This window comes from Lutjanus erythropterus, chromosome 4 (assembly GCF_056507025.1).
Source record: "Lutjanus erythropterus isolate fLutEry1 chromosome 4, fLutEry1.hap2, whole genome shotgun sequence".
Classification (NCBI taxonomy): Eukaryota; Metazoa; Chordata; class Actinopteri; order Lutjaniformes; family Lutjanidae; genus Lutjanus; species Lutjanus erythropterus.
The window spans coordinates 45,213,860-45,228,257 of NC_139320.1; the positions used below are offsets into that span (position 1 = coordinate 45,213,860).

The window sequence follows — 14,398 nt, forward strand, 5'->3', positions numbered from 1 at the left end:
TAATCTACTTTGTTACTTTTAAAATCATAGTTGAGTAAGGAGTACAAATTGAATTAATATCCAGACCTTTCATCTGTATTTTAGTAGCAAATAAGATGATCTGATTGCAAATGTGCCAGTAAGAATAAAGACATACAAATGAAAAACAAAACAAAACGCTGCAGCAGCACACAGTTGGAGTACAGATGTTAATGATTAATCATTAATCAGTTAATTGCAATTAAGAATTACCAATTACTTAATTACCATATATTCATGGATATTTAATCAATAGTCATGGCAGTAATTTGCACCACATTTGGAATTGTTTTGTCTGGTGGAGCAATTTGTTCAGTAAGAATAATTAAACTTATACTTAAAATGAGAAAAGACTGACAAAAAAGAATAAAGAATTGAAAATGATAAAAGAAACATTTGCTGTACCTTATAAATTATCAATGATCAATAGATTGATAAACTGAATAATGATTGTTAGTGTTTTCAACTACTGGATCAGGAAAATACACAAAATTTGCAGCCCTGGTTTGGAGAGGTGACAGTGACAATTTTTTACTTAAATATATTTCTAACACCAGTAGTTTTACTTGTAATTGAGTATTATTTTAGCAATGTAACAGTACTCTTACTTGAGTACAGATTTTCAATACTCTTTTCACCACTGGTTGAGGCTGTATATTTATCTAATTTATTTTAAATTTTCTCTAGCAGTCATTAGTCTCACACTGCTTGTGCTTTTTAATCACATTACTTGTGGTGGAAGAAGTATTCAGATCCTTTACTGTAGTAAAAGCGTGTTAAGACAGTTTGATTTTGAACCCAAACACAAACACAACCAGGAGACCGAGAATGGTTTAGGGCAGTTTATCGCGATTTGTAGACAGCAGGCTGAAGACTTGGCAGAAGTAGTATGGATACTGACTGAGGAGGGCTGGGTATGGCAGAGCAGAGCAGGCAGAGGAGCTGATGGCTGAACAATCTAAATTGGGTGGTTGAAGGCAAGGATGAAGCTGGACGTGACTGATTTTCTGGTGGAGCAGGTTCAGAGAATCTGCAGCACAGAAAAAGTGAATTAGTTGATGTCCAGGAAACACGAAAAATACACAAGCAATCAAAAAAACACTGAGAAAAGGGGCCTCAACGTCTATAACACATGAGCGACTGAAAGATCTGGCAGAGTCTGGGTGTCTGAGTCGGGGTTTTATTCTGCAGTGGCTTAATTGGAGTGGATGAGATGCAGATGTGCAGGATCAGCAGCTGCAGTCATTCAGGTGAATTGGCAGGAGGAGGGAACCAACAGGCCACACCCAGCAAGCACACAATGACAGACTGAGAACAAACATGAAACACTACGCTGTAAAAATCTAATAGGTTGTGTGTACCCGTCAGATGCCAGCCGGATATAGAAAGCACCAGCCGCGCCCATGACCGTCGTTTCCTGTCAAGACATCAGAATGACACCAAAAATGTGCAGCTAAGTCGGGCACCCATCGGATGCCAGTCGGGCACAGGAGGTGCAATTCATATTTACCCTGTTCTGGATCACAAGATGGAGGATTAGAGCTGCTCTAGGACTTCAGAGAGGCAGGTTTAATTTGTGCTCACTGCTGTTTGTGAGGAACAATAAGAGCGTAATAAGGACTTCAGGGTTTGATGAAAACGCTCAATAGCTCCCTGGCTTTGAGGATGGTATGGAGTAGACAGAGCATGTTTGACATGTAACTGTTTCAAAATTTCAGCAAACATATTTGAAGTGAAATTTGTCCCTTGATCACTTTGAATTACTTTTGATTGCCGAAGACAGAAATGAACTGGGACAATGCTTTGACCACAGACTTTGTGGTGATGTTGTGCAAAGGGTAAGCGGCAGGATAGCGTGTACTTAAACACATCACTGTTAGCAAATACATGCTACCTGCCTTAGACCTGGGCAGAGGGCCAACACAGTCAATCAACAGACGTTCAAAAGGCTGACTGTCTGTTTTCAGTCTGGGCCAGTAGAAATAATGTAGCACTTTATCATATGTTTTCCCTACCCCTAAATGTCCAGCCCCTGCATTATGAGCTGTTTGCAAAACTGCATTTCTGAATTTAGTTGGAACTACCACCTGAAAAATGGGTTCGCCAACAAAATTCTCCCCCTGGGGTACCCACTTTCGCACTAACAAACCTTCTTCTAAAAAATACCCTTGAACTGTATTCTCCAACTCACCCTCTGGCCGGACCTGATGAAACAGTTCTTGTAAGGAGGAATCCTCTTCCTGCTCCTGTATCAACTCACTGCGAGTGACAGACGGCAAAGAGTCAAGTAATGGAAAACACGCATTTGAAGAATTTCTCAGCTTGTCTTTTCCCTCTGTTTCAGAATCAGAATTAGAATGGCTTTGAGCTCGAGTGACTACCCCCACTGGATAAACTGCAGAGTCTGTGTGCTTCCCACTACAGGCTTCCACAGTATCAGACCTAGTAGCCACTTCAGGGGTAGAAAGTAAACCACCCCGCACAAAAGTCCTGACTAAGTCATTTCCCAAGATCACCTGTATCCCTGCTACAGGCAGCTCTGGACACACCCCAAGTGAAACCTCACCCTGCACTAGATCTGAAGACAGAAGTTGAAGACGGTTATGTAAAGGAACAGTCAAAACATTTAGACCCATCCCCCTAACCTTAACACAACTCCCAGTGTCACTGTCTGAGGAAAATGGCAGCACTGACTCCAGAATAAACGAGTCCAAAGCACCCGAATCCCTTAGAATGTTAACAGGTACCCGTTTCCCACTTCCCACCAAGGACACAAAACCTTGTGAGACATAGGGACGATACCCTGGGTCAATTGACCTAAAGTCAGACTCGTCTAACCCTGAAACCACAGGGAGGTCAGGAGTAACCACCACCATGGAGTTAATAAGCCGTTGCACAGCAGCTATTGCCCCAGCCTTCTCAGTGGCACAAACTGACACAGCCAAAGCCACAGGCTTTGCAGGAGGGTTCCCCTGGTAGAACTTGCTGTTAGACTTCAACACCGGACATTCCCTCTTCCAATGACCTTGTCCCAAACAGTAATTACAAGTTTTACCCTGGTACTGCTTCTCATGACTACCACCACTCTTGGGCAAACCAACTTCTGATTCCGAACTCAAACCATCCATACTGGAAGGCATTTCTCTACGACTCCAGTCTCCCCGGACCTTGTGAGTCAAGGCATACTCATCTGCTAAGACTGCAGCCTCAGATGCACTCTTTACTTTATGCTCCGCCAGATATGTAGCTATACAATCTGGAAGAGTAAACCTGAACTGTTCTAACAAAAGAAGCTCACACAATTGTGGAAAGGTCTCTACTCCAGATGCAATTCACCAATGATTAAAGACAGTAGTTAACTCCCTAACAAACTCCACATATGTTTTATCCTCTTGCTTCCTAGCATTTCTGAATTTTTGTCGATATGCTTCTGGCACCAACTCCTAAGCCTTTAAAACTGCAATCTTAACAATATTATAGTTTTCACTGTCAATCATACTTAATGCAGAAAAGGCTTCTTGAGCTTTACCAGTCAGAACACATTGCAGCAGCAATGTCTGCTCAGAGTCAGACCACTTCCTTGCCTTGGCCAACCTTTCAAACAACAAGAAAAAGATATCAGGATCTTTCTCAGAAAAAATTGGAACCAGTCTCAAGTTACTTGCAACATCAAAATGAGTACTCTGTGCTGACGAGCTACCTTCAGAGGGATCAGAAAGTTTACCATCTTTGATCAGGTCAAGACAGTAACACTCTAAACTCTGCTGCTCCTGCTTCTCTTCAGCCTCATGTAACTGAACATTAAGCTTTAGCTTCTCAAGTTCAAACGCATACTCCTTAGCCTGTTCCTCCCTCTCTACTGCCTGCTGATGCTGCAATATTAGCAGTTCCTTCTGCTGCTCAAAAGTTAAAGAAGCTCCAAACCCCTCAACCTGAGAAACCAGTTTATGGGGTTCCAGAGACCTACCCACTACTGAGGGCATCATGTCAGAGCTCAACTCCTCTACTTGAGGCAAAACCTTCTGCTGCACCAGTTTTGCCTTTAAAGTAGACAATATGGTGTCCTTACATGATTGCCTGGGGCACTCCACATCAAAATGCTCTGCTACTTTTAACAGTTGTTCTTTACTGAGAGTCTTTAATAACTCCCAATTAGAATTCTGCAAAAACTCATCTGCTGAAGCCATGTCCACAATAACCACTAATGCTAGTACACTGAATTTCTCAAACCAGACAAACTTGCTAAACTAAAATCCAAGTCTAGCATGCTAATCAACAACAGTTGTGCCAGGCGTAAAGGCAATTAAGCACCTTCACCACCAGCACAGCAAGCTACTCAACCTGGTGTGCACACAGCAGTCACATGTGGAGCAACTTTCCCCTAGCTACCTACCTAACCAGGGAGCTAACTAGCTAACTCAGCCCCTAGACTTCATGCAAAAGTTGTGGTGGGAAGATTAAACACAAAGCCCAGTGACTCGGTTAAGCAACCAGCATGCTGGCAGCCCACCTTGACAGTCCTGGAAGTGTCCCCGAGACAAATGCTCTAACCACACTAGTGCACAAAAATAACAAACTAAAACAACAAACAGGTCTAGTCACCCAGAACACCTTAAACCTACTGGGAAAGAAATCTCCAACACCTAGTGCCCGCCCTGAAGCACACCAGGCCAAAAACTTCCAAATCCATAAGTGGACAAAGTACTAAACCAGGTTTAAACAAATGTTGGAGGGAGTTCTGCATACAGTTGTTGATGGTTGGGTTACCCCGTCATCAACAACTGTATGCAGAACTCCCTCCAACATTTGTTTAAACCTGGAAAACATCAACTGCCAAGAAAACACTAACAACCATTTTCTTACAGGATTTTCAAAATCCCGGACGAGCCCCCATTTGTTAAAGCTTGGTTCACAGTTGCAACGAAAGGAGGGAGTCCACACACAAAAAGATCAATGATCTAGATATTTTATTGTATAACCCAAATAAATAATGTGAAGAAAGAGGTGAGGCTGTAATCAGTAGTGTAGTGCATGTGTGGGTGGAAATGGGTGTATGTATGAGTGCTGAAAATAAAGATTCAAACCCAAACTAATATGGTAAGACGGCCATGAGGAATGGTGGCAGCAGCCCAGCCAGAGAGAGGGAGTCTAGGGAGAGCAGGCCTTTTTATGCCCTCTGACTCCTCCCAGCTCTCAGGTGCAACCAGTCTCACTGACGACCAACCCAGTCTCTGGGTGAACAAAACAAGACACATGGGTGGGACGTCACAACATGGACTGTTCGAAATATCTAAATCGGGGTGGACAAACTTTTTCCCTTCAAAAGCCAAAACTGAAACTTACTGTTGGGCCATGAGACAAAAGCACACAGCTGATGTGTTGTATAGATACAAAATTATACTATGATCCCAACTTCCATTAACTTACTGTGCAAAGAGTCACTCCACCTGTCTGCTCAGATTGTGAAAAATAATTAATAATAAAAGAAAGTGAGAGAGACAAAGGAAATGACAGACAAAAATAAAACAGCATTAATAACAATTTATATATTCAGTCTTAATTAAAGCTAGAAACATCTGGTGGGCCGAATCAAACATTATGGTGAGCCAACTTTGGTCCAGGTGCCCCAGTTTGAGCAGCCCTGATCTAAATAAAGACTAACAGGCTCTACAGAGGACAGATGAGTCTGTTTCTTATTTCCAATAACTGGATGGTTTGAGACAATTTGTTTTAGAGGCATTTTTCAATCTGACATATGTAGTGCTCTAATTTGGTTTGGTTTGGTTTGTTTAAGTGAAGCCAACTCAAGAACACTGAGTTTGGCAGCTTTTTCGACCTCAAAGATAAAAACTGAGTTAGGTGAGCTCAGTATTTGTAATTAAACTTGATGTTAGTTTTTACAGTGGAGGGGAAACAACAGGAAACATGAGGAGAGGGACAGGCAAAGCCAAAACCCTGAAGTGCAAATTTAAAAATGTAGAAATACTCATTATAAGTAAAATTCTTGCATTTAAAACTATACTAAAGTAAAAGCATGTGGCATCTAAATGTTCTTATAATGTTAAAAGTAAAAAGTACTTGCTCTTTATGTCATTGAACCTAAAAGATTTTAGAAGTTTAGTGGGGTGAAAATGCAAACTCACTGTCATCTGAAATGTGACAATGCGTCTGCTAGACACTGGTTTTGGCAAAGGGTCAAAATACAAAAAGGTTGTTACATTTTCCAAATTGTCATATGAGTCGAGTGCAAGAAAAAGTACAATATTTCCCTATGAAATGTAATAGAGTAGAAGTATAACATGGAATAAAATGTAAAGTCAATTAAATCTGCATTTGTGTTTGCTCATTTATTTATCTTCAGTTAGTAGTTTGTTTTACATTGTCGATGGTAATTATTCTTGCACTGTTTTCCCCTTTCAGTTACCTTACATTTTCACTACCAACATTAGCATATACTGTATTACAGTGACAGCTCAGGTTCTGTTGGCGGGACTATTGCTGCTGTGTTCTTTATTCTTGTTTTATTCTTGTATTCCTGTGTGTACTGTTTTTTGGATGTGTCATAAATTACTTGATGCCTAAATTTCCTTTAGGATCAGTCTGTCTCTGGCTATCTGTAAGTAAATCCTTTTTGCTCACTGAAGTCGTTCATGTTAGTATTTTCTCTGCAGGTAGCCCATGTCATATACTGCATATGTATTTATTTATTATCAATTGCACCTGCAGTCGTACCTGAAATATATTAAAACTGAAGGTAGCAATCATGCCACAAATGATGTAATGTAATATGATGCAATAAATAAAAGAATAATTTATTTAGAATTTATCTTCATGCAGTGCCGACCTTATCGTAAAACAACTGTGTACAATAATTCCACTGTACAACGATAATTCAACTGTACCGTACTACATCTATACTGTAAATTCTTCCACGTTCTTCAAACTAAAAATGTTCTTGCATGTTATTTTTGCATATTTCTTATTTGTTTTTCTATATACAAATTGTTTTAGGTATTGTAGTGTAATACTCATAATTTTACATACTTTTTATTTAGATTTTATTTTCTTATAATTCTCCATACATACATACTGCAACTTTAACAAAACCCAATTTCCCCCAGGGCTCAACAAAGCATTTCTTATTCTTTAAGAAAAAAAAATATATTAAAAACGAAATTACATGAAATGCAGTCCAGTAAAAACTGTATTCATTACATACATTACAATATCTAGATAAAATTAAATGAAATAAACTGTATTCATTGTATACACTACAATAGCTGTGCAAAGGCGCTGCGCTACAATGCACTTCACCACCACTGGATGGCGCTGCTTTCCTTTGAGGCAAAAAATTTGTGGTTGTTCTTATGCATTAGACAGAAGCAACTGAAACTGAATTATTGAACTTCCAACTGCTGCAGTACCGTTTAACCACCACAGTGCTGCTGACCAAATAACACACTTTCCTGCCTGGAAATGTTGATTACAAAGACGCACACCAGCAGGCTCGTTTTGACATACACCAACACCACAAAAACAGCGTGTACTACTCCTGGTAATAACAAGATTAAAAAATATGCAAAGACGTGCTGGTATAGGTCAGTTTTCACCAGCACAAAAACCAATCAATCAATAAAGTGCAAACACACACAAAAACGAAGCACAGAACTAACTGCGATTACACCACGGCCTACCAGTTATACTATCTTTCTTCATCATCTATCAGTAGATAAGCCTATAATAATCGATTTGCATTGACCCTTAAAATCAAACGATCCATTACTGAGTGAATGCGAGTAGGGCCATTAATATATGTCAAAATGAACAACAGAAACTAAACACATTCAGTCACTCATCTTCTGATTTTCCTTCTGTTACTATATTGATCTCTATATTATTATCATTTGTCTATTATTAAAACCCCTGTATGTTATCGGTGCCCCCCCTCCTCTCTCTTTGCATCCCTGCATCCATCCCTCCCTTCCTCTCTCCCTCCCGGCAGTGCATCCCCATCCCCCACACGGTGGCCGTCTCTTCGGGTGAAAGCTGTCTTCCCTGCGCCACTGGCCCGACAAAACGTTGCTGTAGCAGAGCCAGTCCGCACCGACCAGAGGCAGAGCTCACGCACACAAGGGAGAAAGCACGTACGCACACGGGGAATCTTTTTTTGTTCGACCGAGTGACTTTGGTAAGTCTCGCTCGCTGTTTATAATGGAGGGCAGGAATGTCCATGTGTCGACTTGCTACTTGTTCGTTTTTTCTGTCTTTTTTTTCCCTCCGTATCCCTTCAATTGTCCTCCGTGGTGGCTACAGTGGTGAAGCCAATTTTCTTCTCCTAGGATGGCGAAAGAATGGCCCGCCCTACTCTGCCTCTGATAGTCTAGCACTCGCTGCCTTCGTTGGTTTGGTTGGTTAGAATTAGGCATGGGGCGTGGTAATTATTAGCAATATCAGTATAAGCCAATCAGAGGCTGAGTAGGGCGGGTCATTCCTTCGGCGCCCTGGGAAAAAATATCACAGTGGGGAACTAGCGGGCTAAGCTAAACGGACTAGCTCAAATAGCGGACTGAAAGTGATATTAGTGTCGTATCGGTGTGGGGTTTAACGTTAGTGGTTTGCAGTCAGGCGGCAAAATTAGTCGCTGTTGCTCCGGTGCAGTCCGGTCTGACCTACTGTGAGTGTTTTTCATTGTCTTTCCCCCAGCTAGCTCGCTAATTAGCAATTTCAGCAGCGTGTGCCGAGGGATGCAGGGATGCTACGGCGGGTTAGCTGATGTCTTTTCAGGCTAGCAGGCAAAGCTAAGCTAACGTTAGTATTATGTGACCCGCATAGATTCCTGCATGGGCTGCTTCGGAATGGTTGAATACACATGCTAACGGTAGCTAATCTGGTGATAATTGGCAAGATGGCATCTCGGAGTTGTTATCTAGAAATCGGTGGGTTTTCAAAATGGTGTCTTAAGCTTGTTTGAGTGTGACCATTTTTGTCCAACCATTGCTGTTTTGGCGTTGCTTGCTATCTCAGGAATGCAGTGCACTGCCAGTGCATGCCATGCTCTGATAGATATAACTACATATTAACCACTGATGTGGTGGTAAATACAAATGCCTGCGTACTACGCTGTATCCTCCAGGCTACAGCCTCCATTATGAACAAAACATTTGTATTTCGGAGTGGTAGTAATTTGTTTTGAACTGAGTTTTGTACTGCATCTGTTGTGTGTTTGGGAATTATCATACATATTGAAGTGAAGTGAAGCGTCTATTCTGCATACGTAAATGTTTGCATACTGGGTTTAGATGGTTCACCTTCAGTATATCTGCTGCACCAGTTATTGTCAGGTTCATTTTAAACAATTGTTTCCTCTTGAGATTCAGCGTTAGTTACATGAAGACTCCAGCCCCTGTCAAGTATTAACTTACAAATTCGAAATATAGATTTCTAAGGCTGCAACAAACAATGATTTTCTTAATCGTTTAATCTGTGAAACACTTCCTCGATTAATCAGTTAGTTGTTTGGCCCAAAAAATGTTGATCAGCGTTTCCCAAAACTCAATGTGACGTCATTAAATGTAGTATTTTGCCCACAAGCCAAAGATATTCAGTTTACTGTCACTGAAAACTAAAGAAACCAGAAAATATTCACAATTGGGAGGCTGTAATTAAAAAATTGTGACTTTTTTCTTTAAAAGTAATTGATTAGCAAAATAGTTGGTAGTTAATTTAATAATAAACGATTTGATTAATCATTGCAGCTCGATGGATTTCTTGTCATTGTGTGATTCATTGAGAGATTGTGGTAGCAAATAATGCTTATTTTCATTATGGATTAATTTGCAGATCAGACTTTTAAGTGAGTTTTGTACTGTATTTGTGGCATGTTTGAGAATCGTTGAAAATATTGAAATGAAGTGTAGTGTCTATTCAGCAAACGTAAATATTTGCATACTGAATTTAGGTGGTTCACCTTCACTATATCTGCTGCACCATGCTTACCCAGAGGCTTATCACGAACATGTGGTGAGGTTCAGTTTTAGTACATGAAGACCCCGACTACAGTCAGAAGTAAAGCTTATTAATTGATTACTTGTCAACTATTAAATTAATCGCTAACTATTTTGATAACAGATTAATCAGTTTGATTTATTTGTGAAGAAAACATAGTCAAAATTCTCTTGATTCCATCTTCTTAAATGTGAATATTTTCTGGTTTTGTTTCTCCTCTATTACAGTAAACTATATATCTTTCAGACAAAACAAGATTGAGGACATCATCTTGAAAACCACTAAATGGTCTATTGAGAAAACAGTCGACAGATTAGTGGACATAGAAAATAATTATTTACAATCCAAGTCAAAATAAAGATTAACCTGCAAATGCAAAATACATTTATCTTGGTGTGACTGATGTAGAGATTAGAGCAACAACTAATGTTTATTTTCATTTTTGATTCATTTGCAGATCAGGTTTTGATCAAACAATTATTGATCAGAATGTCAGAAAATGGTGAAAATCAAAACTAATCTAAAATTTCTCGTTTTTCTGACCAACTGTTCCAAACAAAAGGTAATTATTTTACAATGATAATGATCGGAAAAGCAGCAAATCCTCCTTGAAATAGCAAACGATGAACAACTTCAACAATTAATTGATTATCAAATCTCTTGTTGATTAGTTTTTGCTCAGTTATTGAGTCATTGACTTTCAGGACTAGGAGAGATGAAACAGTCCCACAGGGTATCACTGCACTCACTGACATCTCAGAATTCAAAAACTAAATGCACCCTCACAAAGTGCAAAAGAGACAGGATTACACAAAATGCTAAAGGCGTATTATTTCTTCTTTTTTCTTCTTACTTGTCTTATCGTTGAAATGAATCCTCTTCACAATCATTTCCTTTTTGGGGGGGGAGATTACCTGCTTTAGTCATTGACTACTAATCTTATTTAATTCAAAAAACCTTATCTGTCTAAAGGGATTTCTGAGATACTACTGTTCTTGCCCCTCACCAGCATAACACAGTGTAAGAAGTGTGTACCGTTCAAATATGATCCTGCAGCACACTGCTCCATGTATGGTAGACAGTCCGTGATGTCATTTATTTTCATTTTTTATTATGAGTTATTCTAAAATAAACTACCTTTTCTGTTTTTTATTATAACATCTCAAAGAAATCTCTCCCTTCATTGGACTGAACATCATAGGAGTCATATTGATTCTACCTAATGAAAAAAAACACACATAAATTAAAAAGGCTGTGTACAATCTTTTTAAGACTCTAGTGAAATCAAGAAGCATCTGGTGAAATTGCATCCCCCTGATGAAGGCATATTAAATGCAAGGACAATGGTCATCCTTGAGAAATACATCACAGTATATTGGTGATGGAGGATAAGAACTAGAATTATTAAAAAAAATAGAATGATGCCGAACTGAGCCAAATATCTGTCAAGGAGTTTGAAGTATTTGCCAGCTCAGTTTCATCCTCTATAGTCTAAGGTGACCCCTGTCTGCCATGCTAGAGGAAAGTGGGGGGGGCATGTGGTTTTTGGCATGCATTGAGCGTAGTCTCATGTGTATGAATGGTGGGCTGTACAATGCAGCCGTAAAACTGTCAGACTATAGAAAGCTGGAGTCACTTAATGTTATGAGAGTCAGTGGTCCTGTAACAGACTGTTGTCTTTCCAACACTTAATTCCCGGGTGGTTTGAACCACTTAATGAGTTGCTCATCAGAGGTCTGTGAACGAAATGCTTACAGACTTACAACAGCTTCCAGATCCACCCTCCTCTGGTGGTGTGCAGCCCTCAGTTCCTCAACTTGATTAGTAACATTTTTTTGTAAGTAAAAACTAGTACACGAACAAACCTGAAGAACAACTATAGATGAAGCATTCAGCACTGGAGCTTAGAGTGTTAATTCTATTCATACATTTTTTGGAGTGCAGCAATGCTTTGAATACAGAAGAAATTATATGCAATACATAGACTTTTAACATAGCCTACAAACCCTACATTTGCTTGGACTGACATTTAGCAAACTTGGAGCAGCATCCCAAACAATCAGAACTGCACATTCCCCACCTCGACATCTACATCTGTATTAAAGCTTTCTTTTGTTTGAATTGATATATTGCTGTATCCATGTGCTTAGAGCTCAACAGTGATTGCCCATGTTTTCAGTGACTCTGGAAGAGGTTTTGGAAGTGAATTGAATGAATTCATTCACTCCACTGACGTTAGAAAATCTTTATATGAAGAGTGTTACACCTGGAACCAAGCCAACTAACTACAAGATGAATCATAACCATCAAACATTTGTTTTGGAGCCAAAGAAGATAAAGTAAAAAAGGCAGACTTTGTGCATAATTATTTTAAACCACTGCGAATGATACCGCCTCTTCTTATATTTATCGTTATTATAGTCTTAATATTGTTAATTACAGTGTTGTAATATATGTTGTATTTTGTGTTGTGAGTGTATATAAATTATTATTACAACTCATGTCAGCTAGTGTTAGCTGCCTAACTAGCCAGCCTGCTAGTTGCTTGTAGTGGAAGGTGATTGACCACTACATGGACATGAGTCATCAGTTTGATTTTAGCTCTTTACTGCGTATATTTGACTTGTCACTGACAACAGCATGAATTAAAAGCATTTAAGAACTCTAAAGTTAGATCAGCATACTCTGTGTGACTGTGTGAATATTAAACAACGGTTGCAGTAACCATGTTAATTGTATGTATACAGTGATACATGGCAAACTAGCTGGGCTAGCAATTACCTTAACATTTGGTGAGGCTAATGTCTTAACAGGCTAATTACTGAAATGCATCTTTACCACCATTGAAGCATAACTTAATATTAAACTTTATATTGACAGGACAATGCATCACGTTGAGCAGAGTTGAGTCATTGTGCTGCATGACAGGAAGCAAAAACACATACTTTCAAAATAAAATTTCAAAATAACAAGAATTCACAAGATAAAATATTTTGTTTCTTCATGGGGGTGAGTTTGGGGGGGGGGGGCTTTCTATACCTTGCTATTAAGAAATGTTGATCAGATTTGTTATTGTTGCACCTGTGCCAATAATTTTAATCAGCTTAATAAATCACTTAGTCATGTTAACATTACCCGTTTGGTGACTTTTTCAGTGCATGCTAACAAGAAGAGGGTGAAATAACTTTACCATATGCAACTCCAGATTCTTACTTGTCTTTGTTTAAGTTTTAACATGCAGAAAATTAGGAGCTGCATCTTCAGTGTAAAGGGCACAAATGTTCAACTGGTATTGATCTCATTTATTAATTATCCTAATTGTTTTCTCAGTTGTTTTGATTGTAAAACACAATAAAATGGTGAAAAATGTACATCACAATGTCACAGAGGTCCAAGTGACGTCATCGCATCTTGTTTTGTCCGACCAGCAGTCCAGAATCCAAAGATATTGATTTTACAACAGATTAAGACAAGCAAAAGCAGTAAATGCTCACATTTGAAAAGCCCCAGATCAAGTCAAATTTGCTCGTTTTGGTGAATGTCGAGATATTTTGTAGAATCACATAATTTCATTTAAATTTGTGAGTAAATGGAAGGAATGATATCTTTAAGGCGTCCTAAAGTAGCATTGTGCTCTTACTGTGATGGCCTACAATTACTTAGCCGAATCGATGTGTCTCATTACTTTGTGTTGAGTTTGAATGAGATGAGCTCATTGCTTTAAAAGATCAACTCATTAACAACTGCTCAAACAGATTCCTGACCTGCATTGTCTTGATAAAATCGGTGCCTGGTGATTGATCTTTGATCTAAGTGTGTGTGTGTGTGTACACACGTGTGCATGTATACAGGGGCAGGTGGGAATAAAGGACTGGAATAAAAGGTTGAACCGATCCCTGGAGGCAAAGCTGTAATGCATTCAGATGTTAGTCGCAGGGGGGTACATACATGTGTACACATGTCTGCGCTGCGGGCTGTTGTTTCATTAGTGATACCTACAGGCATGATCAATAGTATTATTTTATGCTGTTGTCCAATAGCAGTGTTCATAATAAACATAGATCTAATTACACTTAAGGGATAATAACAGACTTAAGCAAAATAAAGTATTCAAAAAATGCCATCAGACAACAGTACTGTAATTGCTTATGTTTTTAAAGTGGTGTTAATGGGCACTATTTTACCAGGACAGTGATGGAGGAGCTTTTATTAAAATGGTATAGAGTGACATGTCAAATGGTATGACAGCTCACTGAACAACGAAAAAGAAACAGACATTTGCAACAAGCTGATCGATCACAGAAATGATGGATAAAAATGTATTATATTTATTTATTATATTGTTTATTCCATTTGCTGTTTTTTTGCACTCGAG

At 39.1% G+C, this 14,398-nt stretch overlaps 1 protein-coding gene across 3 annotated transcripts in view; it reads left to right on the top strand.

Annotated features, from left to right (window-relative positions):
* The first annotated feature begins 8,050 nt into the window (after nucleotides 1–8,050).
* fam168a (family with sequence similarity 168 member A) overlaps nucleotides 8,051–14,398 on the top strand; it is a 37,838-nt gene continuing 31,490 nt past the window's right edge. For 2 of the 3 annotated variants that reach the window (XM_084718120.1, XM_084718123.1), the window contains exon 1: nucleotides 8,051–8,206. The gene's annotated coding sequence lies outside the window, so the exon portion shown is untranslated. Of the gene's footprint in view, nucleotides 8,207–8,569; nucleotides 8,693–14,398 lie in introns of those variants that run through there. The other variant, XM_084718121.1, reaches the window with a different exon arrangement.